The sequence below is a fragment of the Macrotis lagotis genome, chromosome 4 (assembly GCF_037893015.1).
Source record: "Macrotis lagotis isolate mMagLag1 chromosome 4, bilby.v1.9.chrom.fasta, whole genome shotgun sequence".
NCBI lineage: Eukaryota > Metazoa > Chordata > Mammalia > Peramelemorphia > Peramelidae > Macrotis > Macrotis lagotis.
The window spans coordinates 254,481,850-254,502,516 of NC_133661.1; the positions used below are offsets into that span (position 1 = coordinate 254,481,850).

General features: G+C 36.2%; 1 protein-coding gene across 8 annotated transcripts in view; it reads right to left on the reverse strand.

Annotated features, from left to right (window-relative positions):
* The window catches only part of SIPA1L1 (signal induced proliferation associated 1 like 1), a 395,826-nt gene that overhangs the window by 320,685 nt on the left and 54,474 nt on the right, over positions 1-20,667 (reverse strand). For all 8 annotated transcript variants that reach the window (XM_074235822.1, XM_074235817.1, XM_074235823.1 and 5 more), the window contains exon 2: positions 6,679-6,746. The gene's annotated coding sequence lies outside the window, so the exon portion shown is untranslated. The remainder of the gene's footprint in view (positions 1-6,678; positions 6,747-20,667) is intronic.

A 20,667-nucleotide genomic window follows, 5' to 3' on the forward strand; every position in this document is an offset into this window, starting at 1 on the left:
CTTAAACAAGAGCAGTAGCACTTTTCTTTGAGTATTCCCTCATCTGAGGTATTTGGAATATATCCAGGAGCTACAAGTTACTCCATCTCTCAATGCCAATAATTTTACTGATTTCCATAGTTACCAACTTGGTATCTACTGCTATCTGAAGTCAGAAGATAATTCAATGGAAAGTTAAGGTTGAGACAAGAACAAAGGAATACAGAAATCTCAGAAGAAAGGTGGTTCCATTCCTGTCTTTTCCTCAGTCTTTGTATTATTTTTCACTTTTATAAGAAGAACTAAACAGCTATTTAGTCTCAAAAAATAAGATGACATTAGGGAATAGAAAAGCTTTGTGTTCTAGGCCCATTAATATCTACTCTGCCTTTTCTAGATATGATTAAAGCTCAAGTAAACACTTCTTTTTTTAATACACAATCTCATTCACTGACCTCATCAGTTCCAATAAATTTAATTGTTCTTTCTCTGCAGATGACTTCCAAATCTATGCATCCATCCCTAGCTCCAGTCCTTTCTTGAGAGTTATCTTCTAGAAAGTTCAAACAGCATGGTCTGTAGTCCAACAAATCCCAAAATAAAACTCATTATCTTTCTTCCCACATCCATCCTTTTTCCTAAAATCTCTAGAAGGAAGTATAAATGATATTACCATCCTCTCAATCACCCAGGTCTGAAAAAAGCTTTGGTGTCAAACTAGACTCCTCATCACCACTCTAGTTCAGGTCCTCATCACTTCTAGCCCAAATATTATAACAGCCTCCTCTTTAGTCACCCTTCCTCAAGACTATCCCCTCTATATAGCCATCAAAGTGATTTTCTTGCAGTCATATCCAACTCAACATGACCCCATTCAGGATTTTCTTGCAAAAATACTGCAGAGGTTTGTTATTCTTCTCCAACTTACTTGACAGTTGAGGAAACTGAGGCAAACAGGATTAAAGGACTAGCCTAGGGTCACAAAGCTAATTAAGGCTAGATTTGAGCTCAGAAAGATAGCCTTCCTGATTCCAGGCCCTATGTTCTCATCCTGGGGGTCATCTAGCTCCCTCCCTCTATGATCCCCCACACTCAAGCTCTTATACCTCTAGAATAAATTCCTCCATCTGGCATTTAAAGCTCTTCAGGCATGGTCCATTTCCACCCTTTCAATCTTGTGATACATCACTCTCATCCACAGACTGCCATCTACACAGGCTGGCCTAGCTGCTTTCATCCCACACTTAATGACACTCCATCCCTTTGTATTGGCCATGCCTCATGCTTGAAATTCTCTGATTCTGGGTGGTGAACTCAAAGACAAATGAATGCCTGCTAGTTACACTACTGGTTTAGAAAAACACAAATGAACACTGTTTATACATTCTTTTTATTAAACATTTGCGATTGACATTTAATACAATCTCATGTCAGAAGACAGCAGACACTAAGAGCCTATAATCCAACAAATCCCAAAATAGGAGTCTTGAGTTGGATACCTTTGTTCTGCCTTATTACCACTACCTCCATGTCTCTCCCAAAATTACTTTGTATTTATTTTGCAAATATATGAGTATATGTGTGTGTGTGTATGTGTGTGTGTGTGTATATACACACACACTCTCATGGAGAGAGAGACTTACCATAAAGTACATTTATGCATAAACATGTGTTTATTTATGTATAAGTTTTTTTTAATCCCCATCATTACAATGTAATCTGCAAAAAAAATGGCTGTCTTTTTATTTTTACTTTGTTCATTTATGTGTAATCTTGCTAGGTGTTCAAGATTCCCAATTAACAGAAAGTGTTCAATAAACGTTTGTTAATTAATGGCTCTTCTTAAAGTATACCAAGTCTTATTCTCCTTATTATCTATTTCCTACAACATTATCATCTCTAACAAAAATTCCTTCATTCAAAAAATTTTCCAGTTCCTTTTTCCATCTCTTGCTATTCTCTTAACAACAGCTCTTTCACTACCACCCTCTCTAGTGCTATCCTTTCTCTCATGAATCTGACATCATGGGCCACAAGGAATAAGGATGCTACCTTGCCACACAACAACTTCTAGGGTTACCTTCTTTCTCTAATTTATATCCCACACAGTTGCCAAGGGATTTCTCTCAAGTCATGTATGACTGTCATGTCCCAATTACTTAAAACTCCTCTTGGAAATTAAAGACTTGGTTCCAAGTTGTCTTTTTCAGATGAGTATACACACTTCCCTAATCACATATTCCATAATCCAGCCAAATTGCATCTCTTGCTGCATCTCACACAGGTATTTCATCTCAGGTTGTCTGACACCTTTGCAATGTGTACTTCCTCCTCACTTCTTCCTCTCGAATTCAGAATTTCATTTAAATTCTGTGTTTCTGAAAATAATCATTCAACAAGAACATTCAACAAGCACTTGATTAGTCAATCAAATAACATTCATTAACCATTTGCTATGTATCAAGCACAGAACATGCTGAAGCAATCATCCTTTTGCTACAATAAAGTAGCAAGTCCGTTGTAATATTTATAACATAATTGTAACATAACATTTAGGGAATGTATAGTTTAATCTAATATTTAGTTTAAAAGGTTTTTTTTTTATTTCCTCCTTGAAGCATCATAAAATCTGGATACAACTTTAACTCCTTAATTTTATAAAGAAGAAAACTAAGGGCTGCTAGGTGGGGTGGTGAATAGAGTACCAGCTCTGGAGTCAGGAGTACCTGAGTTCAAATTTGGCCTCAGATACTTAATAATTGCCTAGCTATGGCCTTGGGCAAGCCACTTAACCCCATTTGCCTTGCAAAGAAAAGAAAAAGAAAAAAGAAAACTCGTATCAAAGTGATCAGACAACTTACCCAACATTACACAGGAAATAAGAAGGAAAATTTGTGTCCTTCTTCCTCTTAAATTCAGTGATATTTCCATTATACCAAAGTAAAGTTAGTAAAGTTTCATCTGCAGTCATCCTGATTCATATCTGGCCTCTGGATCCAGATGACTGGAGGAAAAAGTGAGCCTGGTGACTTAGCACAGCACTGCTCTCAACTCAAATCTATTACCCACCTATGTCACTGTCTTCAAGAATGGAAGGAACAGGAGAAGGCTAGGTGGTGCAGTGGACAAAGCACCGGCCCTGGAGTCAGGAGTACCTGGGTTCAAATCCGGTCTCAGGCACTTAATAACTACCTAGCTGTGTGGCCTTGGGAAAGCCACTTAACCCCATTTTCCTTGCAAAAAAAAAAAAAAAGAATAAAGGAACAAACATTATGCCAGAAAGAATCCAAATAGCAGCAACTGGGTAGCAAAGTGTATCTGAGTTCCCAATGTGGCCTCAGACACTTAAATAGTTACCTAGCTATGTGACCTAAGGTAAGTCACTTATCCTCACTGCCTTTCAAACAAAAATAAAACAAACAAAAAAATCACACACACCAAAAAAAAGAAAAAGAATTCAAATGAAAATCAAATGTAATCATTCAGCAGAAAAATTAAAGTAAAGCTTAGCATTATGCCTGCTAATCACTTGGTTGTTGGTTTTGGGGATTTTTTGGAGGGGGAGAGAAAGGCATATATACCACCACATTCTTTCTTTTTTAAATAAAGATAACAACTGTTTGGTATTCCACTACAACTGAAAAGCAGAAAAGTCAGATTTAAAAGGACATTGCATCTTTACCCTACCTTTCAGTTCAGTGCTAATAGATTAAAGAAATCAGTTTTATTAAATAGTCCACATTTCAACTGTCTACCATTAAAAATAAAAATAGCCCAAAAGCCAGTGAAAAAATTAAAGTAAACTTGTAGAAAATAAAGTGAAATTATAACAGAATCCAAGGAAATTGGAGATCAATAGATTTTTAAAAATTTGTAGTACCTGGAGGGAACAGATACAATTGTCATAAAAATTAGATGCTTAAACAGATGCTCATAAATGGTATTTATTATTCAACCATTTGTGTACTAAAGTAAATTACTTAGCAAGGTTATATAAGAGTTACTTTTTAAAAGGCATGCTTCCTGCTCTAAATGTTTATATTCTGGACTAGATAAAGCTACTTGGAATAAACGCAGAATAACTGAAACAATAGTTTCTTTTTTTTAACAAGTCACATACTGAATAGAGTGTTTTTCCAAATGGGATAGGAGGAGTATTTGAAAGCTTATTTGCTTTTACTACCGTTGCTTTGCTTAAGTTTATCTTTTGAAAAGGGCTACTAGAGGGATAGGCCAGTATCAATACATTTCACAGATTTCTTTAAAAAGTCCTAAAATGGAGAAAGGCCTTATTGATTTATTTTTCACCTTAACTCTCTATGAATAAGAATGAACTCAAAAAATAAAAATCTGCCAGATAGTCTAAATATTCTATTATGCATGATTTGATGTTACAGTGATCCACAGGTGTCTACTGGCTCCAGTCAAACTATAAGTTTTCTGAAAGCAAAGACCTTCTCTTGGCTAAATCTTGGAAAAGACCCTCTTCTCCCCCCACCCCCACCCCACCCCCCCACCCCCCACCCCCCCCCCCACCCCCGCCATGGCTCCCAGCATTTTCTCTGGCTATCCCCCATGACTGAAATGCTGTACCCACTCTGCTCTAATTACCAACCTCTTGACTCTGCTTATGAACCAACTAAGAGCTCATCTTCTGCAGGAAGCTTTCCCCAGTCCCTCTCAAGTTTAAATCTTCTCCCATTTAATTACCTACAATTTATCCTGTATTTAGCTTGCTTTGTATATATATTTTATCTCCTCCATTAGATAGCAAGCTACTTAAAGGTAGGCAATGACTGTCTTTTTTCCAAGACAGCCTGGTACATACTAAATACTTCTAAAAGATTGATTACCAAGTACCTAGCACACAGCAGGTATACAAACACACACACACACACACACACACACACACACACACACACACACAGGCTCTCTTAATGTTCAGTATAAATGCCAAAGTATACTTGCTGATGTAGTGGTCAAATAAATTCCAGTGATAAAACTATAATCAAAGAAATCTAAACAAATAACTATACCAATACCTAAAATCTCAACTTGTCAACAAAGCAATAATCTCTCAGTCTCTCTCTCTCTCTCTCTCTCTCTCTCTCTCTCTCTCTCTCTCTCACACACACACACACACACACACACACACACACACACACGGAAGGAAAGCCAACCAACATTCTGTCAATATCATGGGAGAGATATATATATAATCTAAAGGACATACTAAAATTTAAGTTGAACAAATATTTAATAAGCATCAATCTTTAAGAAAAGTATTATGTTTGAGAGTGAGGAAATTCAGAGAAATAAAACTGCAAAAGATTTCCATGACACACAAGAGTTTAAGAACCTCTGCTCTAAAATGTAGACTCTAAAAACATTTTTGTCTTTCTCGCTTTTAATTCATTTCATTTACACTAATTCAAATTTTTTTTCCCTTGGTTTCTGTCTCTAGCACAGATGATACAATTAAAAGTCAAGGGGGAAAAAAAATCAGGAAATGGATTCTAATGTCAAGGAGGAAAAAACAACCAAATTTAATAAAAACTCATTTTAAAATTTGTATTCCCAGAATCCTCAAAAGAAAGGCTGAAAATAGCTACTCTCAAAACAACAATCCAATTAGTCTAATCTTCGGTCAAGTCCAAAACTTACCACAAAGTTCTAAGACAAATGTGATTCTGCTTCAGGGAATAGACCAATTCCAGAACAGCTATTTTCAGAGCTTTCATTTATTTCTGACACATACATACAGAAAAAAACAGTGAATCTGAAGGACCAGGTTCAAACAGCAGTTTCAGATTATCATTAAAGACAAAATTAAAACAGAAACCAAAATCACATCCCCCCACCAAACCCATAAAGACAAACCATTTTATTTTTCTAAATTAATAAGCAATAATCTTTAACTACTTCTAGGTCTGTATCAGAGAGAGAGAGAGAGAGAGAGAGAGAGAGAGAGAGAGAGAGAGCGAGCACGCAGGACGAACAAGAACAGATAAAAAATAGCTAAAGCAGCTCTTTTATGGTAGCAAAGAACTGGAAACAAGAGTCTCTGTAAACCAGAGAATAGCTGTACCAATTATAGACATTAGAAATGAAAAACAAACTGATTTCAAAGTCTTGTAAAAAGACTTAAATGAGGGGGCAGCTAGGTGGTGCAGTGGATACAGCACCACCCTGGAGTCAGGGGTCCTAGGTTTAAATCTAGCCCCAGATATTAAATAATGACCTAGTTGTATGACCTTGGCCAAGTCACTTAAACCCACTGACTTGCAAAAACCAGGAAAAAAAAGACATGAACTGACACCAAATAAAGTGAACAGAACTAGAAGAACTACTTACGCAATAAATCTATTAGAAATGCAATTATGAAAAACTTAAAAACTGTAATCAATGGCACAACCAACCTCAATTCCAGAGGACTACTAATAGAGAAAGCAATCTATCTCCTTACAGAGTTAGGAATAGCATGAGACTTATTTCTGGACAGAGACATTGTGAAACTTTGACTATATATATAACTGTTACAGGAGTTCCCTAACCCCCTCCCCCATCAATATGGTTGGAGAGCTGGGGAGAACATAAGTTTTTGTCGATGAAAAAAATTTCTATTAAAGTTTGCAATGGCTCAAAGTACATATAAAATATATACTACAACTTTAATATGTAATAAATCAATCAACTCACCTTTTCTCAATTCAGAGACATAAAGCAGTTCTTCCAACTAGGTCCAATTTGGAATATTTTTTTGAAACCTAGGTAAAATAAAATAATATTCAATTTTAAATAATTTTGCTGAAGCAGTACAATTCCACCTGGTATAAAGTTATAGTAAAAATAACTACTTCCAGTCAAACAATAGCAGAATAATAACTAAAAGTCATAGTTCAATTTGTAAGCCCTTTAAGCAGAGCACTATCATTTAGGGTCGTATTTCCCAGTGGTCATTCTGATTCATAACAAAGAGTGAACTGAGTTCCCTGAAGTTCCAATACATGGTTAGTTTTTGTAAAGGGATTTATAGTTAAGAGTATGTTATTCCTTTCCAAACTCAGCATACATCAATTCCCTCTCCTTTTCTCATGTTTTATGCAGAACCTTAATATCTTTCTTGCTCATATTTTGGTTAGTTTTATCTTGATCTGAATATGTTACATTAAGGTTCCCCACTATCATAGTTTTATTGTCTATTTCTACCTTATATCTATTATTACATCATTGATATTTCTAATTATTTCCCCTCTTCAAGTGAATATATAAACATTAATTGTGGGTGGTATGGACTATGGTAAATACTGGGAACACAAATTCAAAAATGAAGACAGACCCTGTCCTCAAGTAGATTTTCATTCTAAGAGGGGGAGATAACACATAGTAGAAAATCAAACTAAGCACTTAATTTTCTGATCCTAATGCAAAAGAAAATTATACTTAATAAAGGACCCTTAAAGAAAGATTTAAAAAAAATAAAAAATATTTAAAAGTAAATATAGGCTATATAAATACTTAGAAGTATATCTTCCAAAATTTACTCAGAGATCATTTAACTATAAAATAATCTTTACACATAAACATTAATTGTTCCTGCCTATGTCGAGCCAATATAACAAAAATGACAATGCTACTTAAACCAAGTTATTTGTTAATGCAGCAAACTCCAGAAAGAACATTTTCATAGCTAGGGGAAAAAAAGATTCATGGAGAACAAAATTTATTCAAGTAAAGGATAATAATTTTAAAACTGGAAAAGGAAGGAGATTTATCAATCAGTACCAGGTTTCAAACTGTCCTACATAAAGTAGCAATCATTTAAATGACTGGTCTCAGTTTTGGGGGAGGGCTTTTTTTTTTGCAAGGTCCCTTCATTTTTATAAAAAAAAAAGTTGATCAGTGAAACAAACTGGGTTCAAAACATACATCATAGTGTTGGGTAAACCCAAAGATTCCAATTATTGGGATGACTCACTAGCTGACTTTTTTGATTTAAATCAGGGAAAACTGGATTTAAACCAACACTTTACACCATACACCAAGAAAAGCTCCAATGGGCTGGAATAATAGATAAAGGTCACATCATAAACAAATCTAAGGACCAAAAAAGAAATTAATTTGTACATGAATAAAGAAATGATAGAGGATCACAAGATAAAAATGGACTATTTCAATTATTAAAAACTTTGGGAAAATTTTTGCTACAAGTTTCTCTGGTAAACATCCTAGTTCCATGACATAAAGAATGTATTCAAATTTACAAAACTAAGAGCTATTCTCCAGTGGATAGACAAAGGACATGAACAGACACTTTTCAAAGGAAAAAAAATCCAAGCTCTCAATTATCATATGCTCCATATCACTAATTAGAAAGATGATAAATAAAAATGAGATTATTTTGATATTCCTTGTTTATGAATGGCATTGTGTAAAAAGCCTCAGATGTCTCCTAAATAAGATTCATAATCACTCAAAGATTTGAGTCTCATCATCCACAAAGGAAAAACTTAGTAAGTTAAAAAATATATATCATCCAGAATTCTTTTCTCCAAATAATTATGTTTATTTGTGACTATTTGCTATTTACTACTTGTGACTATCTTCTAACTCTGTCCTCTGTAACCAACAAAAATCTTTTAAATATCATCTTTTCCCAGGGATGCTATATGGCTACACATCACATACTGCTAATTCAAAGAATCAAAATTATGGATGGCAGTGGGCAGAGGAGAGATAGATAGTGGGTGTAAATAGCTTTGGTGAATTACTAATGATTAATTAAGCAGAAGAAGTAACATATAAGACATGATGTTAAAAAAATATATCATTCACTTGGCAATATCATTATAAAATGAGGTAATTTAACCATACCTGGGACAAGGAATAACCAGTACAGGGAAGGCTGTACTGCTATTGTAATATTATTAGACAGCAACCTGGACTTAAGTCAGGAAAATCTCAGTTTTAATCTGTTCTCAGATACTTGTTAGCTGTATAACCTTAGGAAAAGTCACTTAACTGCTTCCTCATCTATAAAATGTAGATAATAATGGCATTTACCTCCCAGGGTTGTTGTGAAGATAAAATGAGATAAAGAATTAAAAAGTTAAGTAAATGATAACTGTTATTAATAATATTGTTGTTGTTGTTATTATTATTATTATGATTATGATTATTATGATGATGATTATTATTATTATTATTACTGAATTTAAAGATGAGGAATACCTCCAAGTATGTTAGGTAGATCTCAGGCTACATTTATGGAAGGACTTGAACCAGAATTGTTAAGGATAAGAAGGTATGTTACATTCAGTTTTGGTAACAGAAAAAGTCTTCACACTGATAAGGTCATTACTACATTGAAATATTTTCACAAACAACACTCACACTACACAAACTACATTCACTTTTAAATTGCTTATTAACATTAAAAATGAAGGTTAAAGATCTTTTCTGTTTAAGATATATTAAGCAAATGGGTTCATAAGGTATAAGTGTTTCTGGGAATTAGGATTTCCAGTCCATGGATGAAAATACAAGGCTTCTCTTTTCCAGTCTTATTAGCAAAGACTCTTTTAAGCATATGCACTAAGAAACGTCCAGGCTAATAAAAATCATCAGTTAGCTCTGTTAACTATAGTACTCAGTACAAACTGCAAAGAGTTTTTCCCTAGGGAAAAAAAAAATAAATTAGTTAAGTTTGTCTTCACTACCTTTGCCAAGCCCAGTAACAGCTAGCAGCTTTTATTGGGAGTAATAATAACAGCTAGCACTTACATGATACTTCTTGAAAACATTTTCCATAAAAACTCATTTGACTCTAACAACTCTGTGAAGTTGGTGTCACTGTGCCCTTTCAAAGATGAAGAAACTGAGGCAAAGAGAGACTAAATGACTCATCCAGGATTACAAAGAAACAGGACTCAAACTCATATTTTCTCTACTGAAATCCTTGGCTTTGTGCACTGCCACCACCTTGCTGCCATGAAGAAAATTCCATAAGCTAAATACAATGGATTCCATACAAGTTGCTTTACAATGTGAAATTACTCCAGTCCCATTTCAAGAATATTTGCCATTAATGAGAATGCCAGCAGAGAAGACTAAAGTTTCTTTGAAGCATGTGATGAATTTTTTAAGCAGAAACTAAGATAAGCAAATGCAAGAATTTTCTTTACAGCCTACTTGAGTACTAACTCTTTTGATACAGAAAACTGCTGAAAATTGAGAAGCTGGCTTTTCCTATTACACAGTTTCTAAGGAAAAAGAAGCAAAATGATGCTGCTAGTATGTGTTTTATATTCTCAAACATCTGGAATAACTGCATTCTAACTCCATTTCAAAAAGAAAAGGGGGAATGGGGCATGGTTCCAGATTTCATAAAGACGTTAAAAGCAACTGTATAGGACGGACTACCTGGAGATTTCTGCATAAATGTTCATGATTTTGTGCCTCTCAGATTGTGAATTTCAGAAACACAAACTTAAGCCCACGTTTACTTGAGGAAAGGGAAATTTTAAATTGGAGATAATTTGAAATACCATTTTCGTTTTCCAATCAATCTCCCCCCCCCCCCAAGTCGGAGTCTTCCCAAAAGAAAGAGTTTAAGCTTAGATTAGAGATATACAGCTAACAATAGCAATGGTGGGAAAAAGATATTAAAACAACTTCTCTGATGGACTTATGAAGAATGCTATTCATCCCAAATAAGGAGCTAATAGTATCTGAATACAGACTGAAACACACTCTTCCTCCCTCACTTCATTTTTCTTGAGGTTTCTCTTTTTAGTGGGGGAGGGTGATTGTATTTACTTGTACAATGAGATCATGGGAGTGGGAGAAAGAGAGAGAATTTAAAAATCAAGGTTTTGGAAGTAAATGCTGAAACTTGCTTTTTCTATGTAGGTGGAGTTAAAAAAAATTAAAAATAAATTTTTTTAAAAGTAACCAAAATAAGAGTTTTCAGGTAAGGCAGACTGACAGGCAAACAGAAAGGCAAGACAGACAAGACAGACAGACGGGTGACAGACAACAGACAGAAGAAAGACAAGACAGATAAGACAAGGATAATCCTCACACATAGTGACTTCAAAACAAGGTAAATAGGAAATATTTTCAATTATATTATCATTAAAGTAAATAACTGACAAGATAGATCTAAAAATAATGGTTCACAATGCCTCAAAGTAATTTTTCCCCTAGTTCTCTGATTCTTCCTCCCCATTATAAATTAAGAAAAAAAGTATAAGCAGGAAGAAGATAAGATGATGGCACAAAACAGGGTTTATACAAAAAGAAATTTGAATGAAACCTTTAATTATATCCTAAAGAGACAGAACAGATCAAAAAAAGACTGAAACAACTTTTCAGCAAGGTATCTTGGAGGCACTTTAAGAAAAGTAGATAAGGAGCGGAGTCTCTCTTAGATGCTCTCTCTCAAAACTTATAAAATAAGGGCTCTAATTTTAGATAGACAGAACCCACAGAGGGAATCCAGTGAGGCAATTCTCCAGCCCAAGGTAACCTGCCAGAGTGAAGGAACTTCAGCCTCCTGGAGGCAGCCCCAGGGTGCTGGGAGTCACAGCTCACAGCAGCGGCAGCAGTTTACTGACCTACACCGAGGGAAGCACTGAGCACAACTTGGAAGACTGGAGTGGGGGGGGGGGGGGGGGCCCACCTCTGCCAGAGCAAGCACATGAATCAGCCCTCAGGGCAGCCCAGATCCAGGAAATAGAAGTGGGTGGAGCTGGTAAGAAGGAGCCCCCAGGCAACTAAGCCCTGATTGCTAAGCCTAGGTAGGGGAGTGGAAGTCCCCTGTACCTGGAACAGGACTCTGAGGCTCTGACCACATTTAGATCCTGATCACAGTCTAGGCCCCCCCCCATGAAACAGCAGAGCACCCACAACCTCATTGTGGTCATTCACACACCAAGGGGTAAGACAGAGCCTCACATACATAAATTGGGGGGTGGGATGTCCCAATGATACTCAAAAGCTCAAGAAGCACCCAAGGACCAGGCACAGGCTGGGAAAAATGAGTGAACAGAGGAAAAGGCAGAACACCACTGAGAAATACTTTGTCTATGATCCCAAGAAGGATCAAAATACTCAACCTGAAGATGAGGAAGTACAAGCTCCTGCATCTAAAGATTGCAAGAAAAACAGAAATTGGGCTCAGGCTATGATAGAGCTCAAAAATGATTTTGAAAATCAAGTGAGGGAGATAGAAGAAAAACTGGAAAAAGAAATAAGAGAGATGCAGGAAAAACATGAAAAAGAAGTCAGCAGCTTAGTCAAGGAGATCCAAAAAAAATGCTGACGAACGTAACATCTTAAAAACCAGCTTAGGTCAAATGAATAAAACAGTTCAAAAAGTTATTGAGGAGAAGAAAGCTTTTAAAAGCAGAATTGGACAGGTGGAAAAAGAGATAACAAAGTTCTTTGAGGAAAACAAATCCTTCAGATGTAGAATGGAACTGAGCGTAGCTGCTGACTTTATGAGAAATCAAGACACAATACTTCAAAACCAAAAGAATGAAAAATTAGAAGAAAATGTGAAACATCTTATTGAAAAAAACAACTGATATGGAAAACAGATTCAGGAAAGATAATTTAAAAATTAGTGGGATACCTGAAAGTCATGATCAGAAAAAGAGCCTTGACATCATATTTAAAGAATTCCTACAGGAAAATTGCCCAGATATCCTAGAAGCACAGAGCAAAATAGAAATTGAGAGAATCTACCAATCTCCCCGAGAAAGAGATCCAAAAAAAAACAACACCCAGGAATATTATAGCCAAGTTCCAGAACTCCCAAGTCAAAGAGAAAATATTACAAGCAGCCAAAAAGACTCAATTTAAATATCATGGAGCTGCAGTCAGGATCACACAGGACTTAGCAGCAACTACATTAAAGGCTCATAGGGCTTGGAATATAATATTCTGGAAGGCAAAAGAGCTCGGAATGCAACTAAGAATCAACTACCCAGCAGAACTGAATGTCCTCTTCCAGGCAAAAAGATGGACTTTCAATGAACCAGGGGAATTTCAAATGTTCCTGTTGAAACGGCCACAGCTGAACAGAAAGTTTGATCTTCAAATACTTATATTGACTCAGGTGAAGCATAGAGAGTGGAGGAGAGGGATAAAATATGAGGGACAAAATATGAGGGACTTAATGATGATGAGCTACATGTATAGAAAAATCAGACTGATAATACTCTTAAGAAACTTCCCAGTTAATAGAGCAGGTAGAAGGAGCTTTTATACATGAAGCACAGGAGAGAACTGAATTTGAAGATATAATATGTTGTACAAATTGAGTCAATGGCCAAAAGGGAAATGTACTGGGAGTAAGAGAAAGGACAGGTAGAATAGGCTAAGATATTTCATATAATAAGCTTTTTTTTTAATTGCAATGAGCTACTGCAATGATATGGGAGGGGGGGCGAGGGGGAATGAGGGACCCTTTGCTCTCCTCAAAGGTGTCTAGGAGAGGAAATAGCATATATACTCAATGGTGTATAGACATCTAGAGTAAGAAGGAGAGAAGGGGGACGGGGGAAGGGTGGGAGGATGTGAGTGATGGAGAGGGTGGACCATGGGGGAGAGTGGTCAGATATAACATATTTTCTTTTTTACTTCTTGCAAAGTGCTGGAATTGGACGACCTGTCTGGAACCACAGGGCCAGGTGACTGCTGGGCCTAAGGGGTGGTATGTGGGTACAGGACCTCTTGGCCCCAGGGCTGGTGATCTGTCTGCTGAGCCACTCAGCTATCTTACAGCACATTTAAGAAGAGGGACAGAGTGAAAGGAGAGAGAAAATATAGTATATGGTAGTGGGGAAGTATAAATGGGGGGAGTTGTGACCAGCAATGGCAACAGCAGAAAAATATGGAAGGAGCTTTTGTGATGGACTTATCATAAAGAATGTGATCCACCCACAACAGAACTGGAGGTGTTGGAACACAGACTGAAGCACATTTTATTATTATTATTATTATCATTATTATTATTATTACTATTATTATTATTATTATGGAGGGGTGCAGGGCAATTGGGGTTGGGTGGCTTGCTCAGGGCTGCACAGCTGGGTGATTGGTGGGTGTCTGAGGCCAGATTTGGATCTAGGTGCTCCTCGCTCCAGGATCAGTGCTCTGTCTGCTGCACCACCTGGCCACATCATCATCATCATCATCATTATTTTATTTTGGTTTTTGCAAGGCAATGGGGTTGGGTGGCTTGCCCAGAGTCACACAGCTGGGTGATTGTTGGATGTCTGGGGCCAGATTTGGGCTTGGGTGATCCTGGCTCCAGGGCCAGTGCACTGTCCACTGCACCACCTGGCTGCCCCTATTATTTTTTTTAATTTTAATTCTTTTTCTCTTTATTGCACATGAGGGTCTATATTTTGGGGGGAGGGGTATTATGTTTACTCCTAAACAAGAATATTTTAGTAATGTATAAAAACCATGTGTACAAAAATAAAAAATATAAAAGAAATAAATAAAAGTAAATAAAAGGGTACTATCCCAATGTAGGGGGAGAGCTAGAAAGCCAGTGAGAGGCTTCTTGCCACAGCCAAGGTCCCTAGCGCAACAGGGCCAACAGTGAGAGTGTCAAACCCAAGTTAGAGAGCAAGAGCTGATGAGCCATTGGGCCACCTGGTGCGGGGAGCAAACTGGTAACACCACAACAGAAAATGAGAACTAGAACCCCAGCCCCTGGCAATAAAAGCTTGGGACTACACACCAAATAACACAAAACAAAACCTCTACTATTTATAGCTACTATTCTGATAGAAGTGATTTAAAAACTATCTCAGAAGAAGAAAGCAGGGACAAAAACACCTATATCTGAAGCCTCTAATGAGCTGATTCCAGATCCCTTGGAAAATCTCAAAAAGGATTTAAAAACCAAAGAAAATATGAAGAATAAAAATGTATTTTAAAATGTGTTATATAGGAGAATTATGAAAAACTGACTGAAGAAAACAATTTTAAAAGTAAAATTGATCAGCTGGAAAGTAAATTAACTAACTGGAAAAAATAAAAAGGAAGAAAATAAAACCTTAAAAACTAGAACTGGGCAAATGGAAATGAATGACTGACTCTGTGAGACTTCAAGATTCCATCAAACAAAACCAAAAGGCTGAAAAACATAGAACAAAGTGTCAAATACCTCTTAGGAAAATTGACCAATCTCAAAAATAGATCCAGGAGAGATAATTACTGATCTACCTGAAAGTCATAATCAGAAAATGAGCCTGGACAATAAAATGCAGGAAATTTCATGGGAAATTTCCCTAATATGCTAGAACAAGAAGCTAAATAGTCCTTGAAAGAATCCATTGATCACCCCCCCACCCAGAAAAAGACCCCCAAAATGAAAACTCCAAAGAATTTAAAATGAAATTACAGAATTCTCAGCTAGAGGAGAAAATACTACAAGCATCCATTAAGAAGCAATTTAAATATCAGGGAACCACAGTTAGGATTATGTAAGACTTAACAGTTTCAATATTAAAGGATCAGAGAGTCTGGAATATGATATTCTAGAAGACAAAGGAGCTTTGATTGCAATCAAGAATCAACTACCCTGCAAAATTTAGCATATTCTTTCAGGGGAAAAGATAATCTTTTCAATGAAATAGAGGGCTTTGAAACTTTCCTGATAAAAAGACCAGAACTGAACAGAAAATTTGATATTCAAATACAAGACACAAGGTATAAGGAAGGCAGAGTGAAATGTTAATTAGTTCATGAGACTTAGAACAAGGGGTATGAATATAAATTAAGGGAGATGTGATCAAATGTTTATTTTCTGAGTGATTTTGGTTTACATGATACTTTAGCTCATAAGGATAGAGGGTACTTGGAAAGAGGGTGTGGTATAAAGAGATTATAATTTGATTGTATTTCTAATGGGACAGTATACTTTGGGTATGAAGTGACTAGAAGGTACTGTTGCTTATAAGGCAATCAATCAACCCTTGAGAACTGCATTTCTATAAGAACAGACCAAAAGGAATATATCTTGACAGAGGCTGGAGCTACAAGACAGGTTTAAAACAATCAACATATGAAAAGAAGGATTATGCTAGGAGAAGGTGAGACATTGGAGGATAAATAACACCACATGAAGAGGCAAAAAGACCTATTACAATGGGGGGGGGGGCGGTTGTGAGCACTGAGTTTTACTCTCAAAAGATTTGAGAATAATAAACATTCCCAATTGGGTCTAAAAATCTACTCTATCCTACAGGGAAATGGGAGGAGAGGAGAAAAGAAGAAAAAAAAAGGAGAGGGGAGAGAAAAAGTAAAGGGAAAGGGAAAATAGAAAGAGACTTTCAAGAGGCAACCATCAGAAGCAAAACATTGTTAAGGAGGAAATAGGGGAAAGGAAAGAGAAAAATATAAATGGGAAAAGATAGCATGGAGGGAAATAGAGTTAGTAATCATAAATGTAAATGTGAATAGGAATTGGTTCTAATTCCTCTTTAACAACATGATTAATGTGGAAATGTTATTGTGTTGCAAATGGATGAATACTGAACACTACCTTTGCATGTAATTGGAAAAACTGATTTAAAATAAAGAAGAAGAAATCATGAGGGAGAGAACTTAAAGCCTGGAAAGATTTGTATGAACTGATGCTGAGTGAAGTGAACAGAATCAGAAGAACATTGTATATACTAACAGCAATATTGCGTTATGATCAGCTATGAATGGACTTGCTCTCAGCAGTACAATAATCAAAGGCAATTCTAAAGGATATGGAATGGAAAATACCATTCAAATCCAGAAAAGTAACTTTGAAGTCTGAATGCATACCAAAGCTAATTTTTTTTCAATTTTAAAGCGTGTTTATGTATTATGGGTCCTTTTCCACCTTTGACTTGTCTTTCACAGCATGATCACTACAGACATATTTTTAACATAGTTTTACATATATAACCTATATTAGATTGCTTTCTATCAGAGGGAGGTAGGAGGACAGGGTGGAAGGTAAAAAAAAATGTGAAACTCAAAACCTTACAAAAAAAAAAGATTGTTTCAAACTATCTTTGCATGTAGTTGGAAAAATAAATGAAACATTATTTTAAAAAAGAAAAAGCATAAGCACTGAGTTACTTAATTTCGTTTATTATGATTTGTGTGAACATAGGCATGTATTTAAATCTCTAGGTATATGAAGAATGGGCAATCAAACTGTAACCAAGAAAACCTTTGAAAAGTTCTTGACAGGTTAAAATATGGGCCATACCTAATGAGTTGAAATTCAGACAGAGTTTGAGTTCAAAAAGTCAACAATATAAGAACAAAACAGGAAGAAGTGAAAAGGGCATGACAGAAAGCAATTTAAGTGAAAAGGATCTGAAGTGTTTAGTGGAATCTAACCTCAAAAGAATTCTACACCATCACATGGAAGCCAAGACATTACAGCTAACACAGCATGCAGGAAAAGAAGTCTAGCGTCTAAAATGTAGGTGATTTTAACATTTCTCTGCTCAGATCATATCTCTAGTATTGTATTTAGTATGAGGAACCACTTGGGGTCTTTTCCCAGCTCTGCTCCTTAGAATTTATGTAATAGCTGAGCAAAGCATGAAACATATATCTTCTCTAGATCTCAGTTTCTTCATCTGTAAAATGAACGGATTAAAATACTATATATTTATGCTCTATAATTTAACCGTTCAGCAATTAAAGATAGAATCAATAACAGTCTGAAAAACCAAGAGAGGAGAATATCAAACAATGTCAAATACTCTGAAGAAAATGAAAAAGATAAGAACTGAGAATGAGTCATCTGGTGATTAACAGATCATTAGTAACTTTGGAGAGAGCAGTTTCCATTGAATGGTGAGGATGGAAGTCAGAATGCAGAGCATTTAAAAGAAAATGTGAAAAAACTTCACATAACTTCTTCCAAGGAGTTTCACTGGGAAGTGGAAGAGAGATGTAAAACAACAGCTGGTATACATGGTAGAATCTCATTTGAGCTTTTTAAGGACAGAGGAAACAGGCACATTTGTAGGCACCTGGAAAAGAGTCTACTGCTAGAGAGAGATTGAAAATCAGGAAAAAAGTGATGGTGCTAGTAGAACAATCTGGAAAAGATAGCAGGACACATGATGGAGGAATTGGCTTTGGACTGTAAGATACATTGAGTGCATATTTTCATACTGGAAGAAAGGAAGAAATAGGGAGGGATAAAGCCAAAGGGATATGAGACGAAAAGCAAATAACCTCAATTTTTATTTGACAAAAGTACAAAGTCAGGGGCGACTAGGTGGCGTAGTGGATAAAGCACAAGCCCTGGAGTCAGGAGTACCTGAGTTCAAATGTGATCTCAGACACTTAATAATTACCTAGCTGTGTGGCCTTGGGCAAGCCACTTAACCCCATTGCCTTGCAAAAACCTTAAAAAAGAAAAAAAAGGGGGGCGGCTAGGTGGCTAGTGGATAAAGCACCAGCCTTGGAGTCAGGAGTACCTGGATTCAAATCCGATCTCAGACACTTAATAATTACCTAGCTGTGTGGCCAAGGGCAAGCCACTTAACCCCATTTGCCTTGCAAAAACCTAAAAACAAAAAAAAAGTACAAAGGCAAGACTTTGGCAGAAACAGTGGAAAAAGGAAAATCCATGATGGCCTTGGGGAGACAAGAAAATATCTGTATGAGTATGCATTTAAAATTTCTAAGGTATATGAGACCATAGATTAATAAGTACAATGTGATTTAATTGAATGCATACTCAGGTCTCTACTTAAGGAGAGATTCCAACCAAACTATTCATCACTTCCTACTTGGTTGCTCCACTGAACTTTTCCATTATTTCCAGAAATTCATCTTCCTGCACAATCAAATTTATTTTCAAGCTCACACCTATTTGCTACCCCTTTGACTCTTGTGCCGTTCCCAAAGAAAGGATAAATGAGGATGGTAGGGGATATTAGGGAGCTCCTCCTAAATCCTACATTTAAGAAGGGGGGTCCAGGGCACCTAACTACAGGACTTCATCATACCCTTTTATTAGATACCTTCCCTTCCCCCATCCCTAGTCAACTTCATTTTATGTGTTTCTTTCCCCATTAGATTGTAAACTCCTTAAGTACAGGGATGGATATTTACCTTTCTTTCAATCCCCAGCACTTAGCAAAGTTATCTGAAACTTAATAGTGATTGACAGAATGTTGAAAGCTAATAAAGTTATGATGAGAAAACTGAATCTCCACCTAAACTGAAAATGTTTTTTAAAAAACGATCAGTTGCATTCCTGATAAAAATAAAAACTAGAGTAGGCAACCCAACTGGAACCACAAGAATAATGAATAAGACATTTTAAAATAAAGTTCCAGTCATTGAATATAAGCTACCAATCTATTTTTGATGAGTAGATCATAGGAAGCCATTAATATTATATCTGATGACATCCAAGTTTCTCATCCAAACTCTTCCTTTTCCAAGGTTCATTCCAATTAAAGTTCATTCTAATTGAATCCTATGATTCTATAAATTTGTTGTAATGTTGATTGCCAAGCTCCAGGGAGGAAGGGGGGGGTATAGTGGAAAATGTGTGGGGAAGGATCAGAGGAGATGGGTTGATTTCTCAGGTATGTCATTTAAAATCAGTGGTGTGACCTTGGACATGTCACAACCTTTTGAAGTTCTAAGTTTTCTTATCTGTAAAATAAAGGAGTTGCAACAGCTGACCTCTCAAGTAACTTCCAGCTCTAATTTTACAATCTATTGTATGATCCTTTGAGAGCAATTCCAAAAGTTACAATCTTTCTGACATACCTAAGTCTATTGGTCTAATCTTTAATTTCATTCTACTAAATCATTGCAAATTATTGTTCTTAACTCATTCTACAAAAAGTCCATTTCTCTACATTGGTTTTTTTTTTTTAAAAAAGGAGTATGTGCTAAAAGAAATTTAATTGTAATCAATATTGCCACAGTCCCAAAAGTCCCACCATCTGCTAACACAAACACTCATGGAACTTCCTAAAAACACCTGGATTACTGTTTGAATTATGTCTCTGTCCTTTTTGACTCTATTCATCCAAGATGATAAAAGGTAGAGTCCACTAATTCCAAAGAAATATCCTACTGTCACTTCGATTATGTCACAAATGTAACATCCATGGACAATTAGGCCTTCCAATATTCTTCCTGGACTTTGCACTTAGTCGCATAATTCAACTGATGATGATGATGACAATAATGACAGTGATAAACTACAAAAATGAAAACTATAATCAAAATAATTCAATAAACTGAATTATTCTTCAAGAATTGCCTTGTATACCCTTTGATCCAGCAATACCACTACTGGGTCTATAACCTGAAGAGATGATAAAAAAAAAAAGGGTAAAAACATCACTTGTACAAAAATATTCCATAGCAGCCCTGTTTGTGGTGGCAAAGAATTGGAAATCAAGTAAAGGTCCTTCAATTGGGGAATGGCTTAGCAAACTGTGGTATATGTATGTCATGGAACACTACTATTCTATTAGAAACCAGGAGGGATGGGAAATCAGGGAAGCCTAGAGGGATTTGCATGAACTGATGCTGAGTGAGATGAGCAGAACCAGAAAAACACTGTATACCCTTATCAGCAACATGGGGGTGATGTTCAACCTTGATAGACTTGCTCGTTTCATCAGTGCAACA